Source organism: Theropithecus gelada, chromosome 9 (assembly GCF_003255815.1).
Source record: "Theropithecus gelada isolate Dixy chromosome 9, Tgel_1.0, whole genome shotgun sequence".
Taxonomy (NCBI): domain Eukaryota; kingdom Metazoa; phylum Chordata; class Mammalia; order Primates; family Cercopithecidae; genus Theropithecus; species Theropithecus gelada.
In genome coordinates, this window is record NC_037677.1 from 25532044 (window position 1) to 25559998 (window position 27955).

The following is a 27955-nucleotide window of genomic DNA, read 5'->3' on the forward strand; positions in this document are numbered from 1 at the left end:
GTGCCATGCCTTAGAAAAGGGACTGAGTTTTGGAGGCACACCTGGAACAAGGTACCTGAACTCCGTGGAAGTCCACTGGGTTCTTTTGATCTTGCTTAAAAATGTAGAGGCTAGAGATGGGGGAATGGTGCCTAATTTGTGATTTCAAACTTTAAAATATATAACCTTTGTTTCCTGAAAACTGAGAAATTTTTACTAAAACTTGGCAAGAAAATAAAAACTCTGTGGTTCTACCCTAGGTAGCTCTCCCATTTTCAACTCATCTTTTTTCCTAAGGCTTTAGTCACTCGGTGTCATGGGCATTCATCTTGTCCTAGCAGGGTGGCCTTAGGCATGTTATTCCACCAGCTTCAGTTTCCTTCTCTGCAAACTGCAGATAATTGCACTTACCTCATCGAGTTGTTGTGAAGATGAAATGAATTACACACATAAAGAGTTTACAGCGCTACCTGGCGCCTGGGAAAAGCAAAATGAATGTTAGTGGCTGTTCTTCTTGTTTCATGGAGTTGTTGGACAGCCATTTGTTTGGTAGATTAATAAAACACATTTCCAGGATATTAAAAAGACTTCTCCTGTTTAATATCCACTTTAGAAGAACTAGGGGGGAGTCAAGAAAAAAAGCAGAGAAATAACGTTGCCAAAACTTAGGAGGCGATAGCACCAACACGTGAGAAACTACTTAGGACATGATCTCTTTGCCATAATTGTCCTTTGGGAAAGTATTTTAAAAAGAAAGACCAGTTATTCACATTTTACAGGTGCAAATAACAAGTACTGCACTGCTCATAAAGTTTAAGGACAATAGGTTATATCCTAAGAAGCCCCTCTTTATGGGTAGCAGAGTGGTGCAGGGAAATTGTGCGCATCAGGGCAGAAATTAACCAGGGAAGAGCCACCGTGTGCTGGGTGCACGCAGGATGGATTACCTGCATTATCTGCCTTCATTCTCTCCTTTTAGGAGATAGACATTATCCTCATCATATAGATGAAAAAGGAGAGAACCGGAGGTTACTTAATTTGACTCAGGATCACACACTGTGTGGTAAACCTTGATTCACACTCAGGTCAGCTGGACTCAGGACTAGGATGATTTTGTAAATTTCTACCAATGTTGAAAAAACTGTGTTCAGTGGGTTCCGGGATGTAAAAGGGTATAACGCAGAGGATTCCACAGTCAAATACAATAGGGGAAGGCTGAGTAAAAGAAAGGTTAACCAGGTTCTCTTCATTGCAGGTCTTTTCAGACACTTCAGTATACAAACATCCACTGTGATCCCACAGTGAGATACAGCGTGCAACATCTGTCAGAACACGGAAGCCCGTGTGTGTGTGTGTGTGTGTGTGTGCGCGCGCGCGTGCCTATTTGTCATGGTCTACTGGTCTGCAGAATACAGTTTGAAAAGCCCCATCCTCGTACCATATCACATCCCTCATCATACTGATGGCATGCTCCTTACCCTCAGAACTGGATTTCATTGTTTTCCTCCACTCACTCACGCTTTCCCTGTTTTTCACTTTTTTTTTTTTTTTTTTTTTTGAGACACAGTCTTGCTCTGTCACCCAGGCTGCAGTGCAGTGGTGTGATCTCAGCCCACTGCAACCTCCACCTCCTGGGTTCAAGCGATCCTCTGGCCTCAGCCTCCCAAGTAACTGGGATTACAGGCATGAGCCACCATGCCTAGCTAATTTTTGAATTTTGAGTAGAGACAGCATTTCACCATGTTGTCTAGGCTGGTCTCAAACTGCTGACCTCAACTGATCTAGCCACCTCAGACTCCCAAAGTGCTGGGCATGAGCCACTGTGCCCAGCCACCAATGCCATTCATTCATTCATTCCAACAAATAGGTTATGCCAGTCATTGCATCAAGTACAAGGGACACAGGAAATGAAGGGGTCATGAACATCAGCTGACACTTATTGGATGCAACCAAGAACGTATTTTAGAGCCCTACTTCTTAGGGAGAATAACAAGGGAGATTAAAGAAGATTTTGTGGATGTTTATGACAGATACGCACAGGTTTTTCTGGCTGGATTCAATGGCTTTGTTCCTTTAAAGAGAACAAAAGACAAAGCTCAGAGCCCATGTTTGAATTAAACCCTAAGAAGGCTGATGGCCTGCCTTGTTCTCCATTCAGTGGACCTTGCCTTATTCTAAAAGGGCAGAGGGGATTGCCTGCAATTTTGAACCTGGCCTTCGTCCAGTTGTCCAGACCACCCTATTACAGTTTAACTGCAGTCCATTATGTTACCTCCAATTCCTTTGATTCCTTTCCAATCCAAATTCCCCCTTCCTGGGGTAACTGTTGACGGTCTAGCCAGCATATTATCTAACAGCATATGGAATGTGGAATGGTATATCCTTACGAGGGCTGCACACATTCCTTTTCCAGGTTCCATTCTGAAACACATGTGCTATCAGTTAGCACAGGAGGCTGAAAAGGGACAAAGCTAAGCAAACGATGGGAAAGAGGAGCTGAGAGAATTCCAAAGCAAGGCTCCTTCCATGGCTTAGCAATCGAGTGGGTACCATGGTACCTACTCAGCAATTTTTACATGTAAGAACAAATAAGATACATTGGTTTATTGCACTCAATTATCTTAGGCTATATTTTTCTTTTATAATTTTAAACATAATCAGTCCATTCAATGTGGCTCCAGAAATCAAAAGCTTTCTATGGCTCCGGCAGAGACCCCATGACTCGGGCAGTGACCCAACATTCCTTTGTTTCTCTCCATTGCAAAGCACTCAGGAGTTATTTTGGCAGCTACGCAGGAGTTTTGCCTCCACAATGAATGGTATGCCTGCTCTAGCCTGCTGGGTGGAGATGAACTCCATTCTTTTTTCTTTTCTTTCCTTTTTTTTTTTTTTTTTTTTGAGACAAGGTCTCACTCTGTCACCAAGGCTAAGTGCAGTAGCACAATTATGGCTCAATGCAGCCCCGACCTCTTATGCTCAAGCAATCCTCTAGCCTCAACCTCCCATGTAGCTCAGACTACAGGCATGTGCCACTATGCCTAATTTTTTTTTTTTTTTTAAGAGATGAGGTCTCATTATGTTGTCCAGGCTGGTCTCAAACTCCTGGATTCAAGTGATCCTCCCACTTTGGCCTCCCAAAGAGCTAGGATTACAAGCATGAGCCACCATGCCCAGCCAATCATTACGTCTTGATGGGAAGAAGGGCGTGAAGGGAGTGAAGGGCCAAGCAGTGTGTACACGAAAGCTGTTTCCACAGCGCCAGCCAAAGCACTTGGCCAGGTTTGCTGGTGGGAAGCTTAACACAGGAAATAAGAGCAGGGACAGCCACATCTTTAAATGATTAATAACACCCACTATCAGTCCATCTCTGCTCACGAACACAAGCTTTATAACATAAGAGCTCTTGAGAAGGAGCTCAGTCCGGAGCTAAGAGAAAAGGAGAATCAAGGCGAGTCAGTCAAGGTTCCCAAAAGGAGACTTGCCAAGGACTCTGAAAAACCTAAAAGCTGATCCAGTATTTTGGAAGAAATGCATCTATTTTCAGAATAGAGGACTGCAAGGAACCTTGCGTGATGGCGGAATAAAATAAACTAAGACCTTTAGGAGAAATACTGACATGAAAGTTGCTGCATTGTAATTAAACAGCTACAGTCTAAAAAACTGAGAGAATAATAGAAATCAGAGTAGAAGCAACTTTGCTAACTAGTGCCTGGCAGGTGGCCGTCAATTTCTTGCCGTATGAATGAACAATAGACAAGAAGAATGTAAAATGCAAGTGAGCAAGAGGTGAGGACCTTCCAAATACATGACAGGAGGAGGAGCAGACAGATACTAAGACAGTTACATCAGCGAGAAGAGAAACATTACATTCCAAACTGTGAAAAACACGATGTCCCTTTGAAGAATACCAACAGAGGACAGGCAGCGAAAGGGGACACTTGGCTTCAGGGCTACTGACTAAAGCTGAGTTATTTTTGTCATTTGGAAGATGCTGCTGCCGTTGAAAGTATTACTTCTCATGCACTTACGTGATGTGTATCCGGCCTTCCCTGACACTTTCCATGGCTTCAGAGAATAACTCCTGCTCCAGACAGATAGCTGCCTGCAAGTCACTCAGACTTACCAGGCAACCAGGCAGTCACCTTTAAAAACCACGCTTAAGCACCTGAGGTTGTAAAGAGATTCACAAGTATAGGGTTTCTCATTGTTCTGTGATATTGTTCAGGAACCCCTATTGCTGGTAAGAGTAGCCTGTTGGGTTTCTTATAGTAGTGTCTAGGTTTGGGGCAAAACGATGAACTACTTAAAGTCCTAAAGATTCCCCAAGTGTCCAGTGCCACTGAGTGTTGCATAATAGTAGGAACGGAACATGTACATAACCATGTACAAAGGTGTGAATTATTGGTGATTTGGGAAAGCCAGAACCTGCAGTCATCTTCTATGATGACTGATTTCCAAGTTGGTTGCTGTGGGTATTAATAGTACAAAGGACATTTTGTTAAAATGTTCTCATTGACACCATTTGTTAATGCCTGAAGAGTGATCAAATAGCATGGATATTTTTTGATAAGACAAAAAAATGTATTTTTCTTGGACATTTACCAGTTGGTGAGTCAGGAAATGTTAATAAAAGACTAAATCAACCAGAATTTGAATACAACTCTCTCTTTTCTTTTTCAACTCTGTCATCAATAGTAAGATCATTGGTACCACAGACACTCAATCCCAGTATGCTTTCCCTCGTTGACCATTTTATCTCATTGCTCTATTTCCTCTCCTAGGCGGTCTCTTTCTCTTTCCTAATGAGATGTTAATGACTTCTAAACATGTTATTCCAGGCTGAGGTCTCTGCTGAGCCCCAGAACTGTATTCCCAGCTGCTTAATGGATGACCCCTGGGCTCCACAAAGATGTCATGTCCTGACACAAGTATGGTACTATTCAACCTCCACCTAACCCCATCTGCTTCTCATGCTAGAGTGACATCGCCATTCATCCAAGTAGATGCTGTAATCCTATATGTAAGATGTAGCAGTTACAGAAACCTAACATAGCTAACTAACTCCATCTTGCTTCTAACCTCTCAAGCTGACTGCCTTTGCTCATTCCCACACATAAGCCAAGATAACCATGGGGGGAATTTAGTTTACAGTTTAAAGCAAGGATGATAATAGTCCCTTCCCAAAACTCACCACTGAGGAAGTAAAAAGGGCACAGACACAAGTAATAATGCAATATTCAATGTAACACCCTCAGACTCCTGCTACTGCTCAGATGTCTGTGGTCACCTGTCACCTCAACCCTCTCCTTGTTCCCCTTTCCCAAATATAAAAAGAAGCTTGAGATTTGTGTCTTTTAAGATGGTATTTTAGGAGACCAGTCCACCATCTTCTTGGTTTGCTGGCTCTCCATATAGTCATTTTCCTTACCCCAACTCCTTGTCTCTTGACTTACTGGCTGTTATGCAGTGAGCAGTATAGGCTTTCAACCTGGCTACAGTATCTCCCCAATTTTGTGCTCTCCTCTCCATCACCAATGTTTCTGCTTTCATATTTAACTTTATGTTATAAACACATGTCCCACTAAATGTGTTCCAGTCGAGGCTGAAAGAACTTTGAGACCTTCATCATCTCTTGCCTGCATCATCAAAGACCTTCTAATCAGGCTCCCTCACCTCCCATCTGTTCTTTACATGGCAGTCAAAGTAGCTTTGTCAAAAAACGCAATCCCATCACAGTACCCTGGGCTCTAAATTTTGAATACTCCTCATTTTCCATACTACTTAGTATAGCCCGTAAGGACCTTCATTACCTGCCAGTCATCTGCCCTTTGTGACTCAGCTCTCTTCCCAGGTCCTATGCAGTCACCCTAAACTACGCATCTGCTCTTGTAGAGGCGACATAGCTTTGCACTTGCTTTTCCTTCTGCCTAGGAAGTCTTTCTCCACCTGGAACTTTTACCATCATCAGCCAGGTATAAGGAAGTTTTCTTTACGGAAGACTTCCCCAAACCTCCAAGAAGAACTGTCTGGATGGCCTCGAAGGCAAAAATAAAACCCCAAGGTCAGGTGTGGTGGCTCATGCCCGTAATCTCGGCACTTAAAGGTGGGAGGACCACTTGAGGCCAGGAGTTCAAGACCAGCCTGGGCAACATAATGAGACCCCGTCTCTACAAAAAAATTTAAAAAACTAGTTGGATGTGGTGGTACAGTGCTGTTAGCCCCAGTTACTTGGGAGGCTGAGACAGGAAGATTGCTTGAGCCCAGGAGGTACGAATGCCCCATGCATTCATAATAATGAGACACCATCTCTAGCTAAAAAAATGTTTAAGTAAAAAATGTAAAAAAAAATTTAAATAAAGTCCCAAGTAGATCTAACACAAAATGTCAAGTGAAAAGATATGATACAGTTGGTTCAGCAGAATGAAGGACAGTTGCAAGACTTTGCTTAACTACTATGGTCAGGCAAAAAAAAAAAAAAAAAAAAAAAAAAAAAAACCAAAATGGAATTGGAAATGATGAAGCAATGACAATCTGAAACACTTTTCCATGCAAAAAAAAAAAAAAAAAAATGTGGAGGAATCACACAGCTGTAGTCTTAGCAGCTGTTGAGTCAACCAACTTGGGTAAGTAGGCGTGGAAATCAGAGAATGCTGATTTATGCTAATTTACTTATATTTGGTCTGAATACTCTCTATTTTTCATTTCTAAAACTCCTGTCAGCATCATTTCTGGTTCCATCCATTTTCAGAAAGTTTCATACAGCATTTCTTTCCAATGGTCTTTTTTTTGCTTTTTCAGATTATGATGAAAAAGAATATGAAGATCCAAGTGAAACTGTAGGCCACATTCAGAAAACCACACACGTGCAAATTTGAATCCCATTAAGTCAAACACAAGTGTTAGATGTCCTAATACAAAGACGGCCAACACATGACCTTGAATTCAAGGACTCAGGGATTTGGAAGGCAGACTCACAGCCAACAGCCTTCAATGTCCAACAGGAACTTCGAATGTAGTCTGTCCAAAACCCAACTTGAGTTTGTTCTTCAAGCTTAAGCCCACCTCAGACCCCCTCCCCATTCTCTGTAAATGACATCAGGAATCCTCCAACTGCTAAGGCACAAACCTTGTTTCTAATCATTCTTGACTCCCTGCTTTTCTTTATAGTCCTTCCCAGTTAGACCATTAGCAAATCCCATCAACTCTGTGAACTGGGATCTGATTCTCACCTCTCATGGCCTCCACCCTAACCCTGGCCTGTTGTCACTAAGTTGTCCAGGAGCCTCCTCACGGGTCTCTCCACTTCCAGGCTTGCCCCATCCCCCTACAGACTGCTTTAACTAAGCATACAAGTCTTTAAAATCCTCCAGTGGAGGCCAGGTGTGGTGACTCATGCCTGGAATCCCAGCACTTAGGGAGGTCGAGGTAGGAGGATCGCTTGAGGCCAGGAATTTGAGACCAGCCTGGGCATCACAGCAAGATCTTGTCTCTAAACAATATTTCAACATTAACTGGGCTTAGTGGTGTGCACCTGTAGTCCCAGTTACTAGGAAGGCTGAGATAGGAGGATTGCTGGAGCCCAGGAGTTTGAGGCTGTAGCAAGCTATGATTGAGCCATTGCACTCCAGCCTGGGTGACAGAGAAACACCCCATTTCTAGAAAAATAAAAAGCCAATGATTTCCCCTCTTACTTGGAGTAAAAATTCAAGTCTTTACCACAGCCTATAAGACCCTACATGACCTTGATCTTGACTATGTCCTACCCCCAGCCCACCCCCATATGGTCCCTCAGTCCCATGTACCCATCCTGCCACCCCACCTAAGGCCTTGGTCTTAACTGTCTAACTTGTCTTATTTCCTCTGCCTTCTGGGCTCTTCCACTAGACAGATATCCACATGGCCACCTCCTCCCTCACTGCTCCCTGGTGACTGCTCAAATTGTCCTTTTATCCAGAAGGTCTTCTCTTTAAAGTATCCTGTGTCGATTTCCCTTACACTGTCTTATTTTTTTTCAGAGCACTTATACCCCATGCCATCTATTTATTTGTCTGTCACCTGCCTCTTTTCTCTGAAATGCTGGCACTAAGAAGGCAAGTACTTTGTGTGTTCCCTGTTTTTCCAGACCTACACAGCAGTGCCTAATAGGCCCTTAAGAAATATACACTGAATAAATAAGAGTAAAAGAGAAGCACAGCGTGGACATAGAAAACATAATGCCAAATTAAAGGTAATTCACTCATAAAAGAGCAACACATTAGGGAGTGTATACAGATACACCCGACAGCAGTAACTTAACCTAGGCATGCCCTGAGAATGATTCCACGATCAAGAAGAATGTACATTCAGAGTTCTGAGCTAAGGAATCCAGGAGTGGCCAACCTGGGGATTCACTCCTTATCCATGATGGACATCCGAACCCCTGGCCTGTCTCTTGAAATGCAGGTCATACAGGGGATCAAGGCCCTTTGTTTTGGGTTAAATGGAGGTTGCTAGGTGGAGGGTGCTAAGTGAAAATGCTATATAAACTGTAAGCTTTTTACAAATGGTAGTGGTTCTCCTGCCCAACCTGCCACCACCGGACCGTCCCTGTACGTAAGTTCCCCTGATAAACCCTATGTCTCATTTGCTGTCTCTAGGTCTTGCCTTTTCTTTTCTTTTCTTTCTTTGAGATGGAGTCTTAATCTGTTTCAGTCCCCTCCCCTCCCCTCCCCTCTCCTCTTTTTTCTTTTCAAGTTGGAGTCTTAATTTGTTACCTAGGCTGGACTGCAGTGGTGTGATCTTGGCTCACTGCAGCCTCCGCCTCCCCAGTTCAAGCGATTCTCCTGCCTCAGCCTCCCAAGTAACTGGGATTACAGGCGAGCACCACCACGTTCAGCTAATTTTTGTATTTTTAGTAGAGACAGGGTTTCACCATGTTGGCCAGGCTGGTCTCAAACTCCTGACCTCAGGTGATCTGCCTGCCTTGGCCTCCCAAAGTACTGGGATTACAGGCGTGAGCCACTGTGCCTGGCCAACCTGTTCTAAAAAATAAAGTCTACTTATAAGAAAAGATTAACTGTAGAACTTCTGTTGCCTTTTTTTTTTTTTTTTTTAAAATAAACATTTTTGCAAGCAAAGTCCTTCTTGGAATCCAGAAAAGGGAAAATTACTTTAAGCTGAAGTGATCTGGGGGTGAAGCTACAGTGTCAGCAGGTGGAGATGGCTGGGGTTTGAGGAATGGTGAGGAAGGAAGATCTGTTTGGGAATGGAAGTTAGAAGGTGCCTGGGGCACTGAGCGCTATGCTGTGCGTGGCACTATGGTGACATGGAGAAGGCCGCAATTAAATTTCAGTTTTCCAGATACAGAAAACCTTAGGCTTGAAGTCACTCAATATGCTTTATAATAAATTTATATTTGAAAAGAGATGTGAAAATTTATCTTCCTTAATATTAAATGCTTTGGATAATTTTCTAGGCATTTTTAGGGCTTTTTTGTTGTTTTTAACACCTCAGTATTTATTGCATGATGAAATGTCATTGATACAAAAATAATGACCTGGGTCTAACTTGAAGATGCCGAGACTAAAGAGAAATGAGAGAGCAGGGAGCACTTATCTGCCCCAGCTGCACTGAATTTTATTGTCTGAGATTGCCAGGTTCAAAAGTAGCATTAGGAATGCAGACCTGGCCAGGTGCGGGGGCTCATGCCTGTAATCCCAGCACTTTGGGAGGCTGAGGCGGGCGGATCACTTGGGGTCAAGAGTTCAAGACAGGCTTGCCCAACATGGTGAAACCTCGTCTCTACTAAAAATACAAAAATTAGCCGGGCATGGTGGCTGGTGCCTGTAATCCCAGCTATTCGGGAGGCTGAGGCACGAGAATTGCTTGAACCCGGGAGGCAGAGATTGCAGTGAGCTGAGATCATACCACCGCACTCCAGCCTGGGCAACAGAGTGAGACTCTGTCTCAATAAACAAACAAACAAACAAACAGACGAATTCACTTGAGGTGAGGGGTTCAAGAGCAGCCTGGCCAACATGGTGAAACCCCGTCTCTACTAAAAATACAAAATTAGCCGGGTGTGGTGGTGCCTGCCTCTAGTCCCAGCTACTTGGGAGGCTGAGGCAGGAGGATTGCTTGAACTTGGGAGGTGGAGGTTGTAGTGAGTCAAGATCGTGCCACTGTACTCCAGCCTGTGTGACAGAGTGAGACTCCATCTCAAAAAAATAAAAGAAGGCAGATGCCACCCAAAATGCACAGAACAGCCTAAGGAAACTATGCAGGAAACGCAGAGAGAGGGACCTTCACAGTAGAAACAGAGGCAGGATATATTTACACTACTCTTAATTCAAGATGATCCTGCCAAAGACAAGAACAGAAGGAATCTCTGGAACACATGTGACAAGCAAATCGAGGGGTGTGGAAGAGGAGAAGGAAAATGGACCAAAAGATCTGAACAGACTCAGGGGGCCATGTGGCTACTTTTCTAATAACTAGCATTTAACTTAAAAAAAAAATCAGAAATAATTCTCCCAAAAGGAAACTGACCAAGCAGTGATCTCTTTGCACTGTGGGACAGATTCATTTTGTTATCAATTTAAAATATTTTGAATGCAAAATTCATAACTCATGTTATCTCTAGGAGTCTCTGCAGATGCCCAGTGAGGAAGGTGAGTAACTGGTAAAGCATCTCTCTGTACGTAGTTTGAGTGTTTCAGTGTTTGAGCAAAAGCTTGGTGACTACCCCCTGCGGCAACGAGAAACCATAAGAAGATCGGAAGCACCAGTGAAGCTGTATCTCTTGCATATGGAATCGAACAAGCAGTAAAGAATCTAGGAGAAAAGTTGTTGCTGGACTTGGAGCTTGCACAGGTTCTGGGGGACCAACGGGAAGGAAAACAGAGGCAGTTTGGTCAGAGAGAGAAGTCTAAGTGGGAGGGAGCACCACACTGGTTAAATTTCATTAGTTCACAGGGCAGGCTGAACCCACAGAGGAAGCACCAGGGCTGGAAGGATCACTCCAGTACCCACTGCCTTCATAAAATTGTAGTTTATTCGTAAGCGTAAAAGTGACTATTGAAAAGGAAAAATCCAGACTGAGTGCAGTGGCTCACGCCTGTAATCCCAGTACTTTGGGAGGCCAAGGTGAGAAGATCGCATTAACTCAGGAGTTTGAAACCAGCCTGAGCAACATAGGGAGATTCTGTCTCTACAAAAAAATTTAAAAATTAGCCAGGTGTGGTGGTGCATGCCCTATGGTCTCAGCTACTTGGGAGGCTGAGGTGGGAGGATTGTTTGAGCCAGGGAGGTCAAGGCTGCAGTGAGCTGCGATCACAGCCTGGGCAACGGAGCAAGACCCTGTTTCCAGAAAAAAAGGAAAGAGCTCACATGTCAAAGGCACTTATGTTGCCATGAGAAAGCCACAGGATTCTGTGATATTTGGTGTAATTTGATGGACGGGTTCTGTATGGACAAAGCAAGAGTCCAGGGAATTTTAGAGGGAGAGAGTGATTCAAGTCAGGTCAAACCTACAGTTGGTTATTAGGCTCAAAATAATCTAAAGAACCTGGATTTTAGAGCCTGGCCCCAAAATCCAGCCATGAGCAATTGTAGAAAACTCGGTCAATCTCTCTAAAAGCCAGTAAGATAGCTTCATCATTTTCCATTTTTAAGAGTCAGATGGCATTAGTGTTATTATGTATACTATTTATAATTTGTAACATTTTTGCAACTCTGTGCTAGGTGTTTTAAGGTCATTATCTCTAATACTCATTCTGAGCCTGCGGGGACCCCTAGAAGCCAGAATTCAGGACAGTTGAATTCTGAAAGTTGAGGGAAGAGTGCCAAACTCATGCATTAATTCCTGAGCCCAAGCTCTGTCCATTCTGACAAGTTGCCCAATACATGAATTCCCTTCATGATTTTCTCCCAGCTTCTTTTCCTGTGGGACATGTTCTTGCTATTTCTTTTCTTTTCTTTTTTTTTCAAGATGGAGTCTTCCTCTGTTGCCCAGGCTGGAGTGCAGTGGTGCGATCTCGGCTCACCGCGGCTTCTGCCTTCCGGGTTCAAGCTATTCTCCTGTCTCAGCCTCCTGAGTAGCTGAGACTAGAGACAGGCACCACCATGCCAAGCTAATTTTTGTATATTTAATAGAGACAGGGTTTCGTCATGTTGACCAGGCTGGTCTCAAACTCCTGACCTCAGGTGATCCGCCCACCTCGGCCTCCCAAAGTGCTGGGATGACAGATGTGAGCCACTGCACCCGGCTCGCTGTTCTTTTTTCTAACACTCTGATTAAGTCTGAACCTTTAACTTTTATTATCCTCTGTCTTAAGACAAGAACTAATGAGGCTGTCCATGCCAGCAATTCTCAAACCCATCAGACCCAAGGCCTCTTTTTATATCCTGAGATATAATTATTTAAAAACTTGCTTAGTCACATACATTTAAAAAAAATCAATACAATATCCTATTATATAAAGGAGAAAAAAAAAGAAAGAAAAATTTATGAACAAATAAGGAACATTTCAATATACAAATGCTCAGGTACAGTGACATCAGGAGCTACCTCTAAGTAGTATCAGTGTGAATTCAGTAGTTATACATGCACACTGATATGAGCAGAGACATTACTGTATAGTAAAGTTCTAAACAAAACAAAGAACAATATCCTCTCAATTGAAAAGGTAACTGCATTCCTGAAAAATTTAGCATATATTTAATTTCTGTTTAGATAAAAAATATTTTTAGCCCTTTTCCCCCAGCTAGCGCCGCTGGACCTGCAGGTCTCTGTCGAGCCACGGACGCCGGTCTCTGTTCCGCAGGATAGGGTTTGTTAAAGTTGTTAAGAATAAGGCCTACTTTAAGAGATACCAAGTGAAATTTAGAAGACGACGAGAGGGTAAAACTGATTACTATGCTCGGAAACGCTTGGTGATATAGGATAAAAATAAATACAACACACCCAAATACAGGATGACAGTTCGTGTAACAAACAGAGATATCGTTTGTCAGACTGCTTATGCCCGTATAGAGGGGGATATGATAGGCTGCGCAGCATATGCACACGAACTGCCAAAATATGGTGTGAAGGTTGGCCTGACAAATGATGCTGCGGCGTATTGTCCTGGCCTGCTGCTGGCCCGCAGCCTTCTCAATAGGTTTGGCATGGCCAAGATCTATGAAGGCCAAGTGGAGGTGACTGGCGATGAATACAAGGTGGAAAGCATTGATGGTCAGCCAGGTGCCTTTACCTGCTATTTGGATGCAGGCCTTGCCAGAACTACCACTGGCAATAAAGTTTTTGGCGCCCTGAAGGGAGCTGTGGATGGAGGCTTGTCTATCCCTCACAGTACCAAACGATTCCCTGGTTATGATTCTGAAAGCAAGGAATATAATGCAGAAGTACACCGGAAGCGCATCATGGGCCCGAATGTTGCAGATTACATGCGCTACTTAATGGAAGAAGATGAAGATGCTTACAAGAAACAGTTCTCTCAATACATAAAGAACAGCGTAACTCCAGACATGATGGAGATGTATAAGAAAGCTCATGCTGCTATACAAGAGAATCCAGTCTATGAAAAGAAGCCCAAGAAAGAAGTTAAAAAGAAGAGGTGGAACCGTCCCAAAATGTCCCTTGCTCAGAAGAAGGATCGGGTAGCTCAAAAGAAGGCAAGCTTCCTCAGAGCTCAGGAGCGGGGTGCTGAGAGCTAAACCAAACAATTTTCTATCATGATTTTTCAGATATAGGCAATAAACTTACAGACAGAAAAAATATATATATATTTTTAGAGTCCAGTAATATAAACACTTTTTCACCCCCAAAATGTCAGGCCAGATGTTCTAAAGTCACAGCCACAAGTGACAATTCTTCACAGTATGAGACTATCCTATGCCTTGCAAGGTATCTAGTATCCCTGGCCTTTGTCCTATTTCATGTACATTTCACTTTTTTCCCATACTAGCTTCTTTCAGTTAAAGTTCTTGATGTGATTGTCCACTCAGACATCTGCCTCTTTTAAACGGGAGTCATTTAAAGACTCCAGTTTCTCTCTTTTTTTTAATTTCTAAATTTTTCATTTTTTGAGACAGTCCTGTTCTGTTGACCAGGCTGGAATGCAGTGGCAAGATCTCAGCTCACTGCAACCTCCACTTCCCAGCTTCAAGCGATTCTCCTGCCTCAGCTCCCTGAGTAGCTGGGATTACAGGCATGCGCCACTATGCCCAGGTAATTTTTGTATTTTTAGTAGAGACAGGGTTTTACCATCTCGGCCAGTATGATCTCGAACTCCTGACCTGACCTTAGGTGATCCACCTGCCTTGGCCTCCCAAAGTGCTGGGATTACAGGCATGAGACACTGCCCCCAGCCTAAAGACTCCAGTTTCTTTATGATCACTGGGATGGGGACTGAGCAACTGGCACCTTCCCTGTCTGTCCATCAAGGGGCATGTGTTGGATGTGTGTGGATGCTACTTCCATTAGGTAAATTCATGGTAGTTACTTACGTCACACTGAGGAGGAAACAGACCACTGAGTATGCATTTAGTAAACATAAATTTAGTCAGCGGATCTGTTTCCTTAACAGAATATGGCTCTGCTGCACTGTATCCTTCAACCAACTGCTCCAATTATTGTGACAAACAAAAGTAGCCCCATAAATTTTCACAATACACCATAGTGGGTGGTCCTGTTGCCTGGTTTTAGCTGTAGACATGTATTCCTCCTTACTTTATATGTTTCTCCCCACTCTTGTTTTATTCCTAGACAGCTAATAAGACTTGAATATCAAATTCTTTCGCATTTTGAAAATCCCAGTGTATTACAGTCTCATGTCCTTCTGTGGTTGGTATCAAGTAAGTGAGAGTTGGAATACTCAGGTGTTGACAGCGACAGAGACCATCCTCCTGTAGCTGCCACTTACTTGGTCCTGAAGATCACAGCTGATAAGATTATAAAACTATACACGTGTAGAGTGCTTATTTTTAGATGCTAGCAATTTCTTCTTTTGCACATAATCTGTATTTAGACCCAATTAGCAAGCTTTCTCTCTATCCTTCTTTGCGAAGACCAAACACTACCCAGTGAGGGTATACAAAAAATGAAAGAAAGAAAAACTACCAAAGGTGGCCCGAAGTAATAAATCCAAGATTTTAAAAGAAGAAAACAGCCTCCATGTTTTTAAGACTCAAAATGGTCAGAGGAAAATGATACACGTTGGGTTACGTTTTCTACGTTTGAGTAATTATGAGGTAACCTACCTCGAAGTCAATGAGAAGAGACTCAATTTTTAATGTGATGTATCCATTAGTTGTTCAATAGCTATCCAGGGAGTCTCTGCTTTATACAAGGTTCTGTGCAATGTACAAAGCCAGAACTCCCAACTCAGGTGCATTGGAATCACCTGGAGGCCCCCTTGTTAAAATGTGGAACGTGGCTGGGCCTAGTGATTCACTCCTGTAATTCCAGCACTTTGGGAGGCCTAGGCAGGAGGACGGCTTGAGAGGCCAGGAGTTTGAGACCAACCAACCTGGGGAACATAGAGAGACCTCTCTACAAAAAAACTTAAAAATTAACTGGGTTTGATGATGTGCACCTGTAAAGTCAACTACTCAGGAGGCTGAGGAGAGAGGATCGCTTGAGCCCAGGAGGTCAAGGCTGCAGTGAGCAATGACTGTGCTGCTGCACTCCAGCCTGGGCAGCAGAGCAAGACCCTGTCTCCAAAAAGAAAAAAGAAAAGAAAAGTGAATTCTGATCGCACATATCAGTTGGGGGCTGACAGCCTGTTTCTGAGCAAGCTCCCAGGTGACGCCGTTACTGCTGGCCAGCAGGGGACATTTTGAGTACTAAGGCACATTAGGGAATAAAATAATTAAACATGGAATCTGCCTTCAAAGAACTTACAATTTGCATAAGGAGATACATTTTTTTCCAAACCAAACCGAAGAGCCATGTGCCATTAAGAGTGATACAACAGGTCAAAGAATTAATTACTCCTGGATCAGGAGTGGTAGCACGTCTGGGATGAAGAAGGTGGCATTTAGGTTGAGTTCCTAGCAAAGGAAGGATTGGTAGCAATAGGGAGGTATAGAAGGGACAGGATGCCTGGTAGAGGGACCAGTGTCAACAAAAAGACCCTTAACCCTCAGGTGAAGAGGGAGAAGTTCCTCCGGGAGGGAATGCCTGTTGGAGGTGTGGATAAAATGGTGAAACAGGGGCCTGAGAAATTGGCCTGAGAACAGCTGGGGAAGCACCCAGGACACGAGTCAAGGAGTCTGGAACTGAGCTTTATTACAACTGTCCTCAGAGCAGTGGGAGAAACAAAGGGGCGGAGGAAAGGAAATAGAGGCTGAAAGACCAGTGAAGAGGCTCCTGAAATAGTCCAGAAGAAATAAATCCTCAAATAGACACAGTCATAAATCTTTGATAAGAAACGAAAATGCTGAACTATTTATATCTGAATTTCCCATATTGGATCTTACTTGAATAATGACCCATCTTTTCCTCATCTGACAAGCAGTTACCAGCATTTCTTTAAGGGTTAGAGCAAGACAGATCTATTAATTAAAAGTTGTAAGATGATGTTCTTAGAATGCTCAGTCCTGGATTATGCTGGAAATAACTAAGAGATGCTATAATTAGTTTAAGAGACTTAAGATATAAGTTCTCTGTTAACAAATAGTGTCCCACCTAACACAAAGTACTCAGTCATCTTTCATTCTCAGAAGAGGAGGTCTTAGTTTCACTGACCATATTTCCCCTTACTTCAATGCCCAATACTATGTCGGTTTTAGGTCAGCCCAGAAGAGATATATTTCTAGTATTTCCAGAGAAAAGCATCTGGTTTTGAAATGCAGTGAGAGGGGCTGCCTCCAAAATAGTAGTTTACAGAGTGGGAGAATGCAAGGTGTTCCACAGTAGAAAATATTGTCATTTTAAATTCTCCAATTTCCAGATTTTCAGGCAGGGTATGTGTGATTTGACACCCTGGCAATGTGGACAGTGTCCAAATTGCACCTGCCTTTCAGATCTTAAGAGTTTCAGACCCCTGACTCCTTTCCTGTCCCTGTAGGAGACATCAGAAGTCTCTGAAGTATGCGGAAAACTAAAAGGAGATCTTAAAGTTTCCATGTTCCTTTCTAAATCCTAATCAAATGAAAACTCTTCTAAGGAAAAAGCTTGCTCTGAAGCAGTTGGTTGAAGTGTACAGTGCAGCAGAACCATGTTCTGTTAAGGAAACAGATCCATTGACTACACTTGTGTTTACTAAATGCATACACAGTGGTCTATTTCCAACTCCGTGTGAACTTAGGTAACTGCCATTAACTTGCCTAATGAAAGTAGCGTTCACACACATCAAACACATGCCCCTCGATGGACAGACAGGGAAGGTGTCAGTTGTTCAATCCCTGTCTTGATGATCATAAAGAAACTGGAGACTGTAAACCACTGCCTGTTAAAAGAATTAGATGTCTGGGTAGGCAATCACATCAATAATTTAAACTGTGAGAAGCTAGTAGGGGAAAAGAGTGAAATGTACATGAAATGGTACCGAACCGCCTGAACCAAGCAGGCAAAGGTGGAGCCCCAAGGTGGTCAGTCCACCCCATGTGGAAAGGAACTATTTCAAAGACATCGGTCGGAGACCTTCATGCCAGGACACCAGCAAGCTAGCAAAACATCTTGCAAAGGGTTTCTGCACTCCATCTGTGAGCTTCATTAACAGGCACTCAGGACTGAGAACCTTCCTGTCAGCTGTGGCAGGTGAACAGCCAATAGAGAGAAGCTATTAATTTAAGACACCATTGATAATGAAGTCTACCTTAAGAACAGACAAGGGGCTTCAGATGCTGAAGCACAGATACAAGACATCCTGGAACTCCAAGTCCAAAGGGGAATGCTCAGGGCAGAGATCAACAATGAACGCTTTTAAGCTGAGCCACTCTCAGCCTGATGGCTGCCAAGCCCAACAGCCATCGCTGGTTACAAGCTAGAGGAAAAGTCCCTGAGCATATCTGTTGTTTCCTGGGTGTAAAGATGCTAAATGCCAGGTGCTTTCCTCTAGAGTGGAAGGGACAGGGGTGGGGCAGTGCCTGCAGAGGCAGCAAGGTCAAGAGAGTTCATTTGGTTATTGCCATTAAAAAAGACTTCCCAGCCAGGCATGGTGGCTCATGCCTGTAATCCCAGCACTTTGGGAGGCCGACGATGGCGGATCACTTGAGGACAGGAGTTCAAGACCAGGCTGGCCAATGTGGTGAAATCCTGTCTCTACTAAAAACAAAACCAAACAACAACAACAAAAAATTAGCCAGGCGTGTTGGTGCATGCCTATAATCCCAGCTACTCGGGAGGCTGAGGCAAGAGAACTGCTTAAACCCGGGAGGCAGAGGTTGCAGCGAGCCAAGATCATGTCACCGCGCTCCAGCCTGGGTGACAGAGGGAGACTCTGTCTCAGAAACAAAAACAAAAAACAACTTCCTGAGCATGCATTTTGGGTTCATTTTGAAGTGCAGCTTGCAGCATGTAGAAGTTGGGCTTCTGGTTCACAGAGTGCTACAACTAAAGTATTAGATGTCTGCATATTTCCAGATATACTTAGATCATTTTTCAGGCCACCTTTCTTCTTTTTTTTCCTAATCCAGGACACGCTCAGTATTCCCTCTCCACTCACACTGAAGAACTTCAAGTAGCGGTTACACTTCGCAATGCCTCCCACTCAGGCTGCAGTATCCTAAGCATTTATCTTCACTGGCTGGGAACTCTTGAAACAGCCCACGTCAGTCATGACTCAGCAGTTTTTCCTTACCATGAAAACAGCAGAGCAATGGGTTTCTCCATTTTTGGAGTTAATACATTAGCTACAAATGTAATTCCATAGTAGATATGCAACAAAAAAAAGTCTGGGGCAAATTGTGCCACTTTTCAGAGGGTAACAGGAGATGTTTGACTCAAGATGGAATGTAAGAACCCTCATGACCTCCCCATCCTTCTCTTTAACCTGTTCATGGTTATGCAGAATAAACCCCTAATACTTTTGATGAGTGAGGCAAATGGCTTTCCTGTAGAGGCAGAGTCATAAGAATGTTCAAGAAAGTTTGTGTGGCCAGCCTGAGGTTCCAGGGAAGAGGAATGGGTGTTTGGACTAGAGAAATACAGTGGTTAATTCTGAGCTCTAAGTGATTGGTCCACATTGGTCTACTTCAGTTCCTGGGTTGATGTTTTGGAGTTTTCCATCAGTTAAACAATGTCCACAGTAAACTGCCATGACCACTTAACCTTAACTGCAAACTACATCCACTTAATCCTTGGGGGTCCCTTTCTATTCATAATAATCCAGAAAAAATTTGTATTGTGTTTTATTTCCTCAATTATATCTCCTTTAATTCTTCAACAAGCCTTTCCTGATTAGAAAAGCCAGAAAACTCATCCAAGTATCTCTGTTGAAGATCTGGACAAAGTTTTCAAGTATTATTGAATTTTTAATCCACTAAACAAAAATCCTCCACTGTTGTTTCGTTTTATTTCAGGGTCTAGTTTCTGCATGCAACTGCAAGGGTAGGGGCCACCTATTTATTATGCTTTATTTATAGACCCATGTGTATATGGGAGAATTTAACATATATAAAAGGAACCCGAATTTTTTAGTCTTAGACTTTCAGGATTCCCTGTATTTAAATAATAGCTGTTGATCTAAAAAATCTGCAAGAGAAATGTAATTCTTAGATTTTTTTTTTTCTCCAAATCGGAGTAGTAAAGCAAAATGAAATGGGTGAATGCTGTTTGTCAATTCTATGGTGGTATAAAAAAATGGTGTAGTGTGACCAAAAGCATACTTCTGATGAAAGCCCACTACTGGACAGGACACAACCTAAAAGTTACTGTCCTCACAGGCTGCCTTACAAGTGTCCTCACACTCCAAAGAGGAGTGGGAGGTAGAAGTAATGATTGAGTGAAGTTTTCTTTTTCTGAGATGGAGTGTGACTCTTGTTGCCCAGGCTGGAGTGCAATGGTGCGATCTTGACTCACTACAACCTCTACCTCCTGGGTTTAAGCGATTCTCCTGCTTCAGCCTCCCAAGTAGCTGGGATTACAGGCACCCACCACCACTCCTGGCTACTTTTTTGTATTTTTAGTGGAGACAGGGTTTCACCACATTGACCAGGCTGGTCTCGAATTCCTGACCTCAGGTGATCCGCCCACCTCAGCCTCTCAAAGTGCTGGGATTACAGGCATGAGCCACCATGCCCAGCCAATTGAGTGAAATTTTCTAAGACAACTGTCGGTCATATCCCACAGGGGACTGGGCTCTAGGATAGCCCATGCGTACATGGGAAGAAAAGTTTCCTTGGGTCTTCTTGTCCACAAGACAACCTCAGGGATCTCTTCCTATCCCAACAACCTCTGTCTATCTCAACAACCATTGTGGTCAACAAGGAGGAAGCATTCCAAAACTTGTTCACACAGAACAATTCAAATATAGATGATGGAGAAAAAACAAACTTTGAAAAGAGGGCACAATTTGCTATTCCCACTGCATTTATTTTAAACAACTCCCCGCCACACACAATAAAAGGTCTTAAGAGAGCCATCATGGCTGGGCGCAGTGGCTCACACCTGTAATCCCAGCACTTTGGGAGGCTGAGGCAGGTGGAACACCTGAGGTCAGGAGTTCGAGACCAGCCTAGCCAACATGGTGAAATCCTGCCTCTACTAAAATTACAAAAATCAGCCAGGCTTGGTGGTGGGCGCCTGTAACTCCAGCTACTTGGGACGCTGAGGCAGGAGAATCACTTGAATCTGGGGGTGGAGGTTGCAGTGAGCTGAGATCACGTCACTGCACTCCATCCTGGGTGACAGAGTAAGACTTCATCTGGAAAAAAAAAAAAAAAGAGACATCTGTTTATATTATGCTTTGTTGAAACTCTCTTCCTGTTGCATTATTGTGATGAGGTGAAAGTTGGCAAAAAAGAACTTTTTTCTTTAAACTCATACAACCTCACCTGAGAGATGAATGATAGGTAATATTTGCAGGTACAATTTTCAGTATACTTTCACAATTCTAATCGATTTCTACTTTGGGGCACTTGTGATTTTCCAAAAACTCTAAAATCCATTGAGAGAAATTGTGATTAAAATCATGTTTTAAGAGTTACTTCTTTTTTTTTTTTTTTTTGAGGTAGAGTCTCGCTCTGTGGCCCAGGCTGGAGTGCAGTGGCCGGATCTCAGCTCACTGCAAGCTCTGCCTCCTGGGTTCACGCCATTCTCCTGCCTCAGCCTCTGGAGTAGCTGGGACTACAGGCGCCCGCCACCTCGCCCAGCTAGTTTTTTGTATTTTTTAGTAGAGACGGGGTTTCACCCGGTTAGCCAGGATGGTCTCGATCTCCTGACCTCGTGATCCACCCGTCTCGGCCTCCCAAAGTGCTGGGATTACAGGCTTGAGCCACCGCGCCCAGCCACTCTTAATATTTTTCATGCAAGCAAGAAGCTTTCTTCTGGGGAGCACATTTCCCATTAATCTTCGCTCTTATGCAGATAATGAGCTCACTGTTCATTGATGATTTGGGAGTTCTACTCCCGCTCTCTCTTCCCTCCAATTTCTGCCACCACCCTGAGGGTTTCAGGGTCCTTAGGACAAGGCTTGTCACCTCCAGGTTCTTTGGCCTCCAGTTTCTTTGGTTTCCAGGTTTTTTGGCCTCCTTATCTCCTAGGACTCTTGCCTGGCATCTGCACACGAACTGCCATCCCTTGGAGCTTAGTATTGCTCAGAACTGCTGCTCTACGTCTGAAATCTTCAATTCTATTCTCTTCGCTTTTGATCACAACCTGTTGGTTCCCACAATCCCTGAATCTTTGACCATCTGTATCTTCTTTCAGCCTACTCCCAAAGAGGCTGGGTGCCATGATCTAGCACTTGCCCATACTTTTCTCAAAGTCTTCACCTCCTCTGACCACTTACCTTCCCTCCTACCACCCCCACACAGCCCAATCTCAATCCCAGGGGGTCCCAGCATCCTTTCCTGTTCCCACACTGGGTCGTTGGTCATTACTGAGACTACCTACCAGTGGTCCCTACCCTTGCCAGGGCCCTAGTGACACTCCTTCTCAACATTCTCCTCTCCTTCCCACATGGAAACTCCCTCAAGACTGTCCCTTCTCTTCCAGTCTCCTTCTTCATCAACCTCTTCTCCCATTATCAGTGGAAGATCTTTGGTGGAAAATTCGAAGGCAAGCAGTAAACCTTCTCCAACTTCCTCCTCCTCCTCCTTCTCCTCCTCCATGAAGACAATTCAGCCCCAACTCCAATCTTCCATCATTTGCAGTGGAAAAAATATTTTCATCCCTCCTCCTCCACCTTTTCCTCCTCTTTCCCCTCTGAAAAGCAAATCCACCCACCAACTGTTTCCATGCCTTCAGAGTCTCTCCTCTCAGGCCTCTGTAGGGCCCACACATCTCACAACCTTCACTAGTTAACTCCTTCCTTGCACTGTCCAGCTTCCAGGAGCATCTATATTCCCATGTCCCCTTTCTGACCTCTCAATCAGTCACCACCCTAGTCCCTGTGGTCTCCACTGAACCAGCTCTTCCCAAATTTGCAGGGTCTCCTAGTTGCTGAATGCAACAGCAATGGCAATATATTCATCTTAATGGTTTTATATTATTATTTTATTTATAATACTAAACTGAAACATGTTTATAAACTTGGCATAGTATGAGGCAGGTAAGAGCCAGTAGAGAAAAAAAGGGTAAAAAGTGTACGAAAACATGTATGGGCATGCCCAGGTACACAGTAGGGGATTAATATATGGCAGCTGTGTAAATTGCAGGGCATCTAGAAGCAGCTTTGCATAAGATGAAACTCAAACTCTTCTCATTGGACTTGTCGAAAGTGCAAATTGGATATGTCACTTCCCTAATTACCTTTTAGTTGCTTCCCAGTGTCTACAGGATTAAGTCCAAACTTCTTAACCAGGTACTTCATTGATTCAGCCCCAGCTATCTCATGTCCAAGCAGGTCCCCTACACACACTGTGCTCATTAAACTCTGCACAGGACATACCATGATCTCTTTGCTTCCAACGGACTCTTCTGTGTCTGGCAAACTAAGCCTCAGCCTTCCCTGATCCCAATTGCGTCTTATCCTTTTGTTCCCTCCAGTGTTCCCATACTCTGTTTCTCCGGTCTCCCTGCATGCTTTGTCCCTTGAGCGGGCATTCACATCCTATACAGCAATTCTGTGCCATCTCTCCCACTAAGGCTTGAGGGCAAGTTAATGGAACTGCCCACACTTGCAATTCTATTGCCTGGCATGTGGGTGCTCTCTAATATGTATTTGCTGAAAGCACAGTGAACAAGAATAGGATTCAGATAAAATGTTCTATGGTGCAACTAACTTTGTATGGACTACACTAAACAGTAGAAGAGAAAGCTAAATGGAGAGCTAGCCCTGGAAGCTTAAACTCACCAAAACCATATAACTCAGTTTACTCGTCTATAAAATAGGAAAATACTTGGTGAGATACTTTGACATTTTCAAATGAAAATAACACACAGGAAGAAAAGCAATCATAATACATATAATCCAACTTCCATCATGATAACTTTCAAATAAACAAGTCATCTTGGCAAATGAGTAACTAGAAAAAAAAATTAGGGAGTAGGCTTCTAAGTAGAGCGCCTACTATGTCATTAAAAAAAAATCCTGTAGTACTTTCCTGATGAAAATAATTTCAAAGGCTGGCTAAGTTTCAACTGGCAGGATTATATTCTGCCAGCTCAGTTCTTCTGCAGGCTTTCAGGATTGACCTGAGATGCCCTTCCAAACTCATGTGTCTCCCTGGTGGCTACTAAAGGCCAGAGTGAACATTTTAAAAAGAAAAACAAAATACTCTCATGTTATTAAGTGAGATATGTCTCATACATTTGAATTCTAAACAGTATGATAAATTGAATTATGGTTTTATTTCATCAGTTCTCAACTAGTACAATTTAAGACAGTTCATGGGTGCCAAAAAGAGGTAATGAATTTGATAGATAGCAGAGGTCAGATGTCTCGTTCAGTTAAATTATAAGCAAAGCAAATATTCCTTACAAACGTTAAGCGACTTCTACTAACAGGCTAAAAAAAATCTTATTAACTAATTTCTTTGATTTCAACAAAATTCATTTCCATACTCACAGCAGGAAGTGACAGAGTTGAGACTATAACTATGAAAGAACACAGTATTTTTTTATAATGAGCTTTGGGGAAAAATATAAAAGACAAACAAGCTACTCTCAGAGAAAAATGCCTTTAATTGCATCTCCAGTAGTTTGTGATTATTTCCTGTAATTAAAAACTTGATTTGTCGGCCTAAGTTTTTTCAAAGATGAACGTGGCTGGTTTTGACTCACACAGGCTCTCACTGACCTAGGCATCCTGATTCAAAACAAGTGAGATGGCCAAGCACAGTGGCTCACGCCTGTAACCCCAGCACTTTGGGAGGTCGAGGCAGGTGGATCACTTGAGGTCAGGAGTTCAAGACCAGCCTGACCAACATGGTGAAACCCTGCCTCTACTAGAAATACAAAAAATTAGCTGGACGTGTGGCACACGCCTGTAATCCCAGTTACTTGGGAGGCTGAGGCAGGAGAATTGCTTCAACCCAGGAGGTGGAGGTTGCAGTGAGCCGAGATCACACCAACTGCACTCCATCCTGGGCAACAGAGTGAGACTCCATCTCAAAACAAAACAAAAAACAAGTGAGAACAGCTCCCAAGAGGTAAAGACAAGATGCTTTGAAATCCAAATCCATAAGCAAGAACTGAGGGATTTTGTATTATTTGGTTAAATCAAACATAATTAGAATCCCCCATGACTGAAAGTGAAATAAATGGGCTGATCAGGTAGCCTTTACAATTAGCACCAGGTAGGAAAGGTGAGAGGGTGTGGGTATCTTTCTTTGTCAAACATTTGACTACCTGAAGGGGACAGAATGCTTTGGTGAGAAACTACAGACAGAATCTTAGCACCAAGATTTTGGAGTAAAACAAAGTTACCCAGAATTAGGATTTTTACCATTCCTTCAGAAAACACATAAATGTCTCTGGAAGAGTTCTGAAGTCTTTTAAAGCCAGAATCAGCAAAGGATGAAGAGAATATTAAGGGCATAATGTCCTTGAAACTTTCTGCCTCATTTCCCATCAAATTAAATCTATAATAGTACCTCCCACTGAATTTTCCTTCCTGCATTGAAATTTCTCAAAATGAAGTCCTGCTCTTGCACATTTAAGGAGTGATTGTGTGTATGCATGTGTGCGTGTGTGTGTGTGTATATATATATATGAGTGTATGTGTATGTATATATATAATTTGTTGAAACTAAGCATTATTAAGTGTGTTAATGAGGAAGGGTAAATTTTATTCTGAATTAACTTTTAAAATCTATGAAGTTAAGAAGTTGATGATCACATTTAAGTTCTCTCACAATACTTAGAATATTTTGGTTATGAAAAATAAGTAAAGTTACACAAAGAACTCTTAAAATTCAATTTGAAAAAAAAACAATTAAAAAAATGGGCAAAAGATCTGAACAACCATCTCACCAAAGAACACAAACAGATGCATATAAGCATATGAAAAGATACGCAATTCTATACCTAGAAAAACCTAGACTTTGCCAAAAGGCTCCTAGACCTGATAAACAACTTCAGTAAGGTTTCAGGATATGAAATCAACATACAAAAATCAGTAGCATTTCTATCTACCAATAGCATTCAAGCTGAGAGCCAAATGAAGAATGCAATTTCATTTCAATAGCCACACACACACAATAATAAAATACCCAGAAATATTAATATATCCAACCAAGGAGGCGAAAGATCTCTGTAAAGAGAACTATAAAACACTGCTGAAAGAAATCATAGACAACACAAGCAAATGGAAAAACATCCCATGCTAATGGATTGGAAGAATCAATATTATTAAAATGTCCATACTGCCCAAAGCAATCTACAGATTCAACGCTATTCCTATCAAATTGTGAACGTCATTTTTTCATAGAATTAGAAAAAAAACTATTCTAAAATTCTGGAACCACAAAAGAGCATGAATAGCCAAAGTAAACTTAAACAAAAAGAACCAACATATTAACCTGATTTCAAACTGTACTACAAGGCTACAGTAACCAAAATAGCATGCTGCTGGTACAAAAATAGACACCTAGACCAACAGAATAAGAAATAAACCTACAAATAAAGCTGCACGGCTACAACCAACTGATCTTCAACAAAGTCTACAAGAATAAGCCATGGGGAAAGGACTCCCTGCTGGGGAGACTGGCTAGCCATATGCAGAGGAATGAAACTGGACCTCTACCTATCACCATATACAAAACTTACCTCAAAATGGATTAGACTTAAATGTAAGACCTCACACTATAAAAATCCTAGCAGAAAACCAAGGAAATACCCCTCTGGACATTGGCCTAGGCAGAGTTTATGATTAAGTCTTCAAAAGCAATTGCAACAAAGACAAAAATTGACAAGTAGAACCTAATTAACTGAAGAGCTTCTGCACAGCAAAAGAAACTATCAACAGGCTAAACAACCTACAGAACAAGAGAAAATACCTGCAAACTATGCCTCTGACAAGAACTAATATCCAGTATCTATAAGAAACTTAAACAATTCAACAAGAATAAAACCACCCCATTAAAAAGTAAGCAAAAGACATGAACAGACACTTCTCAAAAGAAGACATACATAGGGCCGACAAGCATATGAAAAAAAGCTAATCATCACTGATCATTAAATGCAAATCAAAACCACAACGAGAAACCATCTCACACCAGTCAGAATGGTTATTACTAAAAAGCCAAAAGGTAACAAGTTGGCGAAGTTGTAGAAAAAAGGGAACAGCTCATAAACTGTTGGTGGGTTTGTAAATTAGTTCAGTCCCTGTGGAAAGCAGTTTGGAGATTTCACAAAGAACTAAAAACGGGATTACTATTTGACCCAGCAATCTCATTATTGGGTATATACCCAGAGGAAAATAAATCATTCTACCAAAAAGATGCCTGCACTTGTATGTTTATTGCAACACTATTCACAAAGACACAGAACTCAGCAAAGACATGGAATCAACCCAGGGGCCCATCGGTGGTGCACTAAATAGAGAAAATGTGGTACATACACACCATGGAATACTATGCAGTCATTTTTATAAAACCAAAATCGTGTCCTTTGCAGCAACATGGATGCAGCTGGAGGCCATTATCCTAAGTGAATTAACACAGAAATAAAACCAAATATCATATGTTCTTACTTATAAGTAGGAGCTAATAAACACATGGACATAACTATGGAAACAAGAGACACTGGGGACTCCAAAACGGGAAGAGTGGGAGGGAGAGGAACAAAGACTGAAAAACTTCCTATTGAGTGCTGTGTTCACTATCTGGGTGACAGGTTTCATAGAAACCCAAACCTCAGCATCACACAATATACCCTTGCAGCAAATCTGCACATGTACCCCCTGAATCTAAAATTAAAATGTCTTTTAAAAAAGAAAAGATGCTCAGCTGGGTACGGTAGCTCACACCTATAATCCCAGCACTTTTTGGGAGGCCAAGGTGGGTGGATCTTGAAGTCAGGAGATTGAGACCAGCCTGGCCAACATGCTGAAACCCCGTCTCTATTGAAAATACAAAAGTTAGCCAGGTGTGGTTGTATGTGCCTGTAGTTCCTGCTACTCGGGAGGCTGAGGCAGGAGAATTGCTTGAATCCGGGAGGTGGAGGCTGCAGTGAGCTGAGATCGTGCCACTGCACTCCAGCTTGGGTGACAGAGTGAGACTCTGTCTCAAAAAAAAAAAAAAAAAAAAAAGGAAAAGAAAAAAGAAAAGAAAAGATGCTCAATATCATTTGTTATTAGGGAACTGCAAATTAAAACAACAATGTGATACTACTACACACTATTATAATGACTAAAATCCAAAAAATGATAATATCAAATGCTGACCA

The 27955-nt window shown here is 42.5% G+C and overlaps 1 protein-coding gene and 1 pseudogene across 5 annotated transcripts in view; one reads left to right on the forward strand and one right to left on the reverse strand.

Moving 5' to 3' along the window:
- Positions 1-27955, reverse strand: part of KIAA1217 (KIAA1217 ortholog) — an 890216-nt gene that overhangs the window by 285637 nt on the left and 576624 nt on the right. The gene's annotated exons all lie outside the window — the stretch shown is intronic.
- On the forward strand, positions 3603-13729 carry LOC112631908 (annotated as a pseudogene). Its single transcript, XR_003121224.1, has 3 exons — positions 3603-3612; positions 5770-5772; positions 12723-13729. The product of XR_003121224.1 is annotated as a 60S ribosomal protein L5 pseudogene (transcript).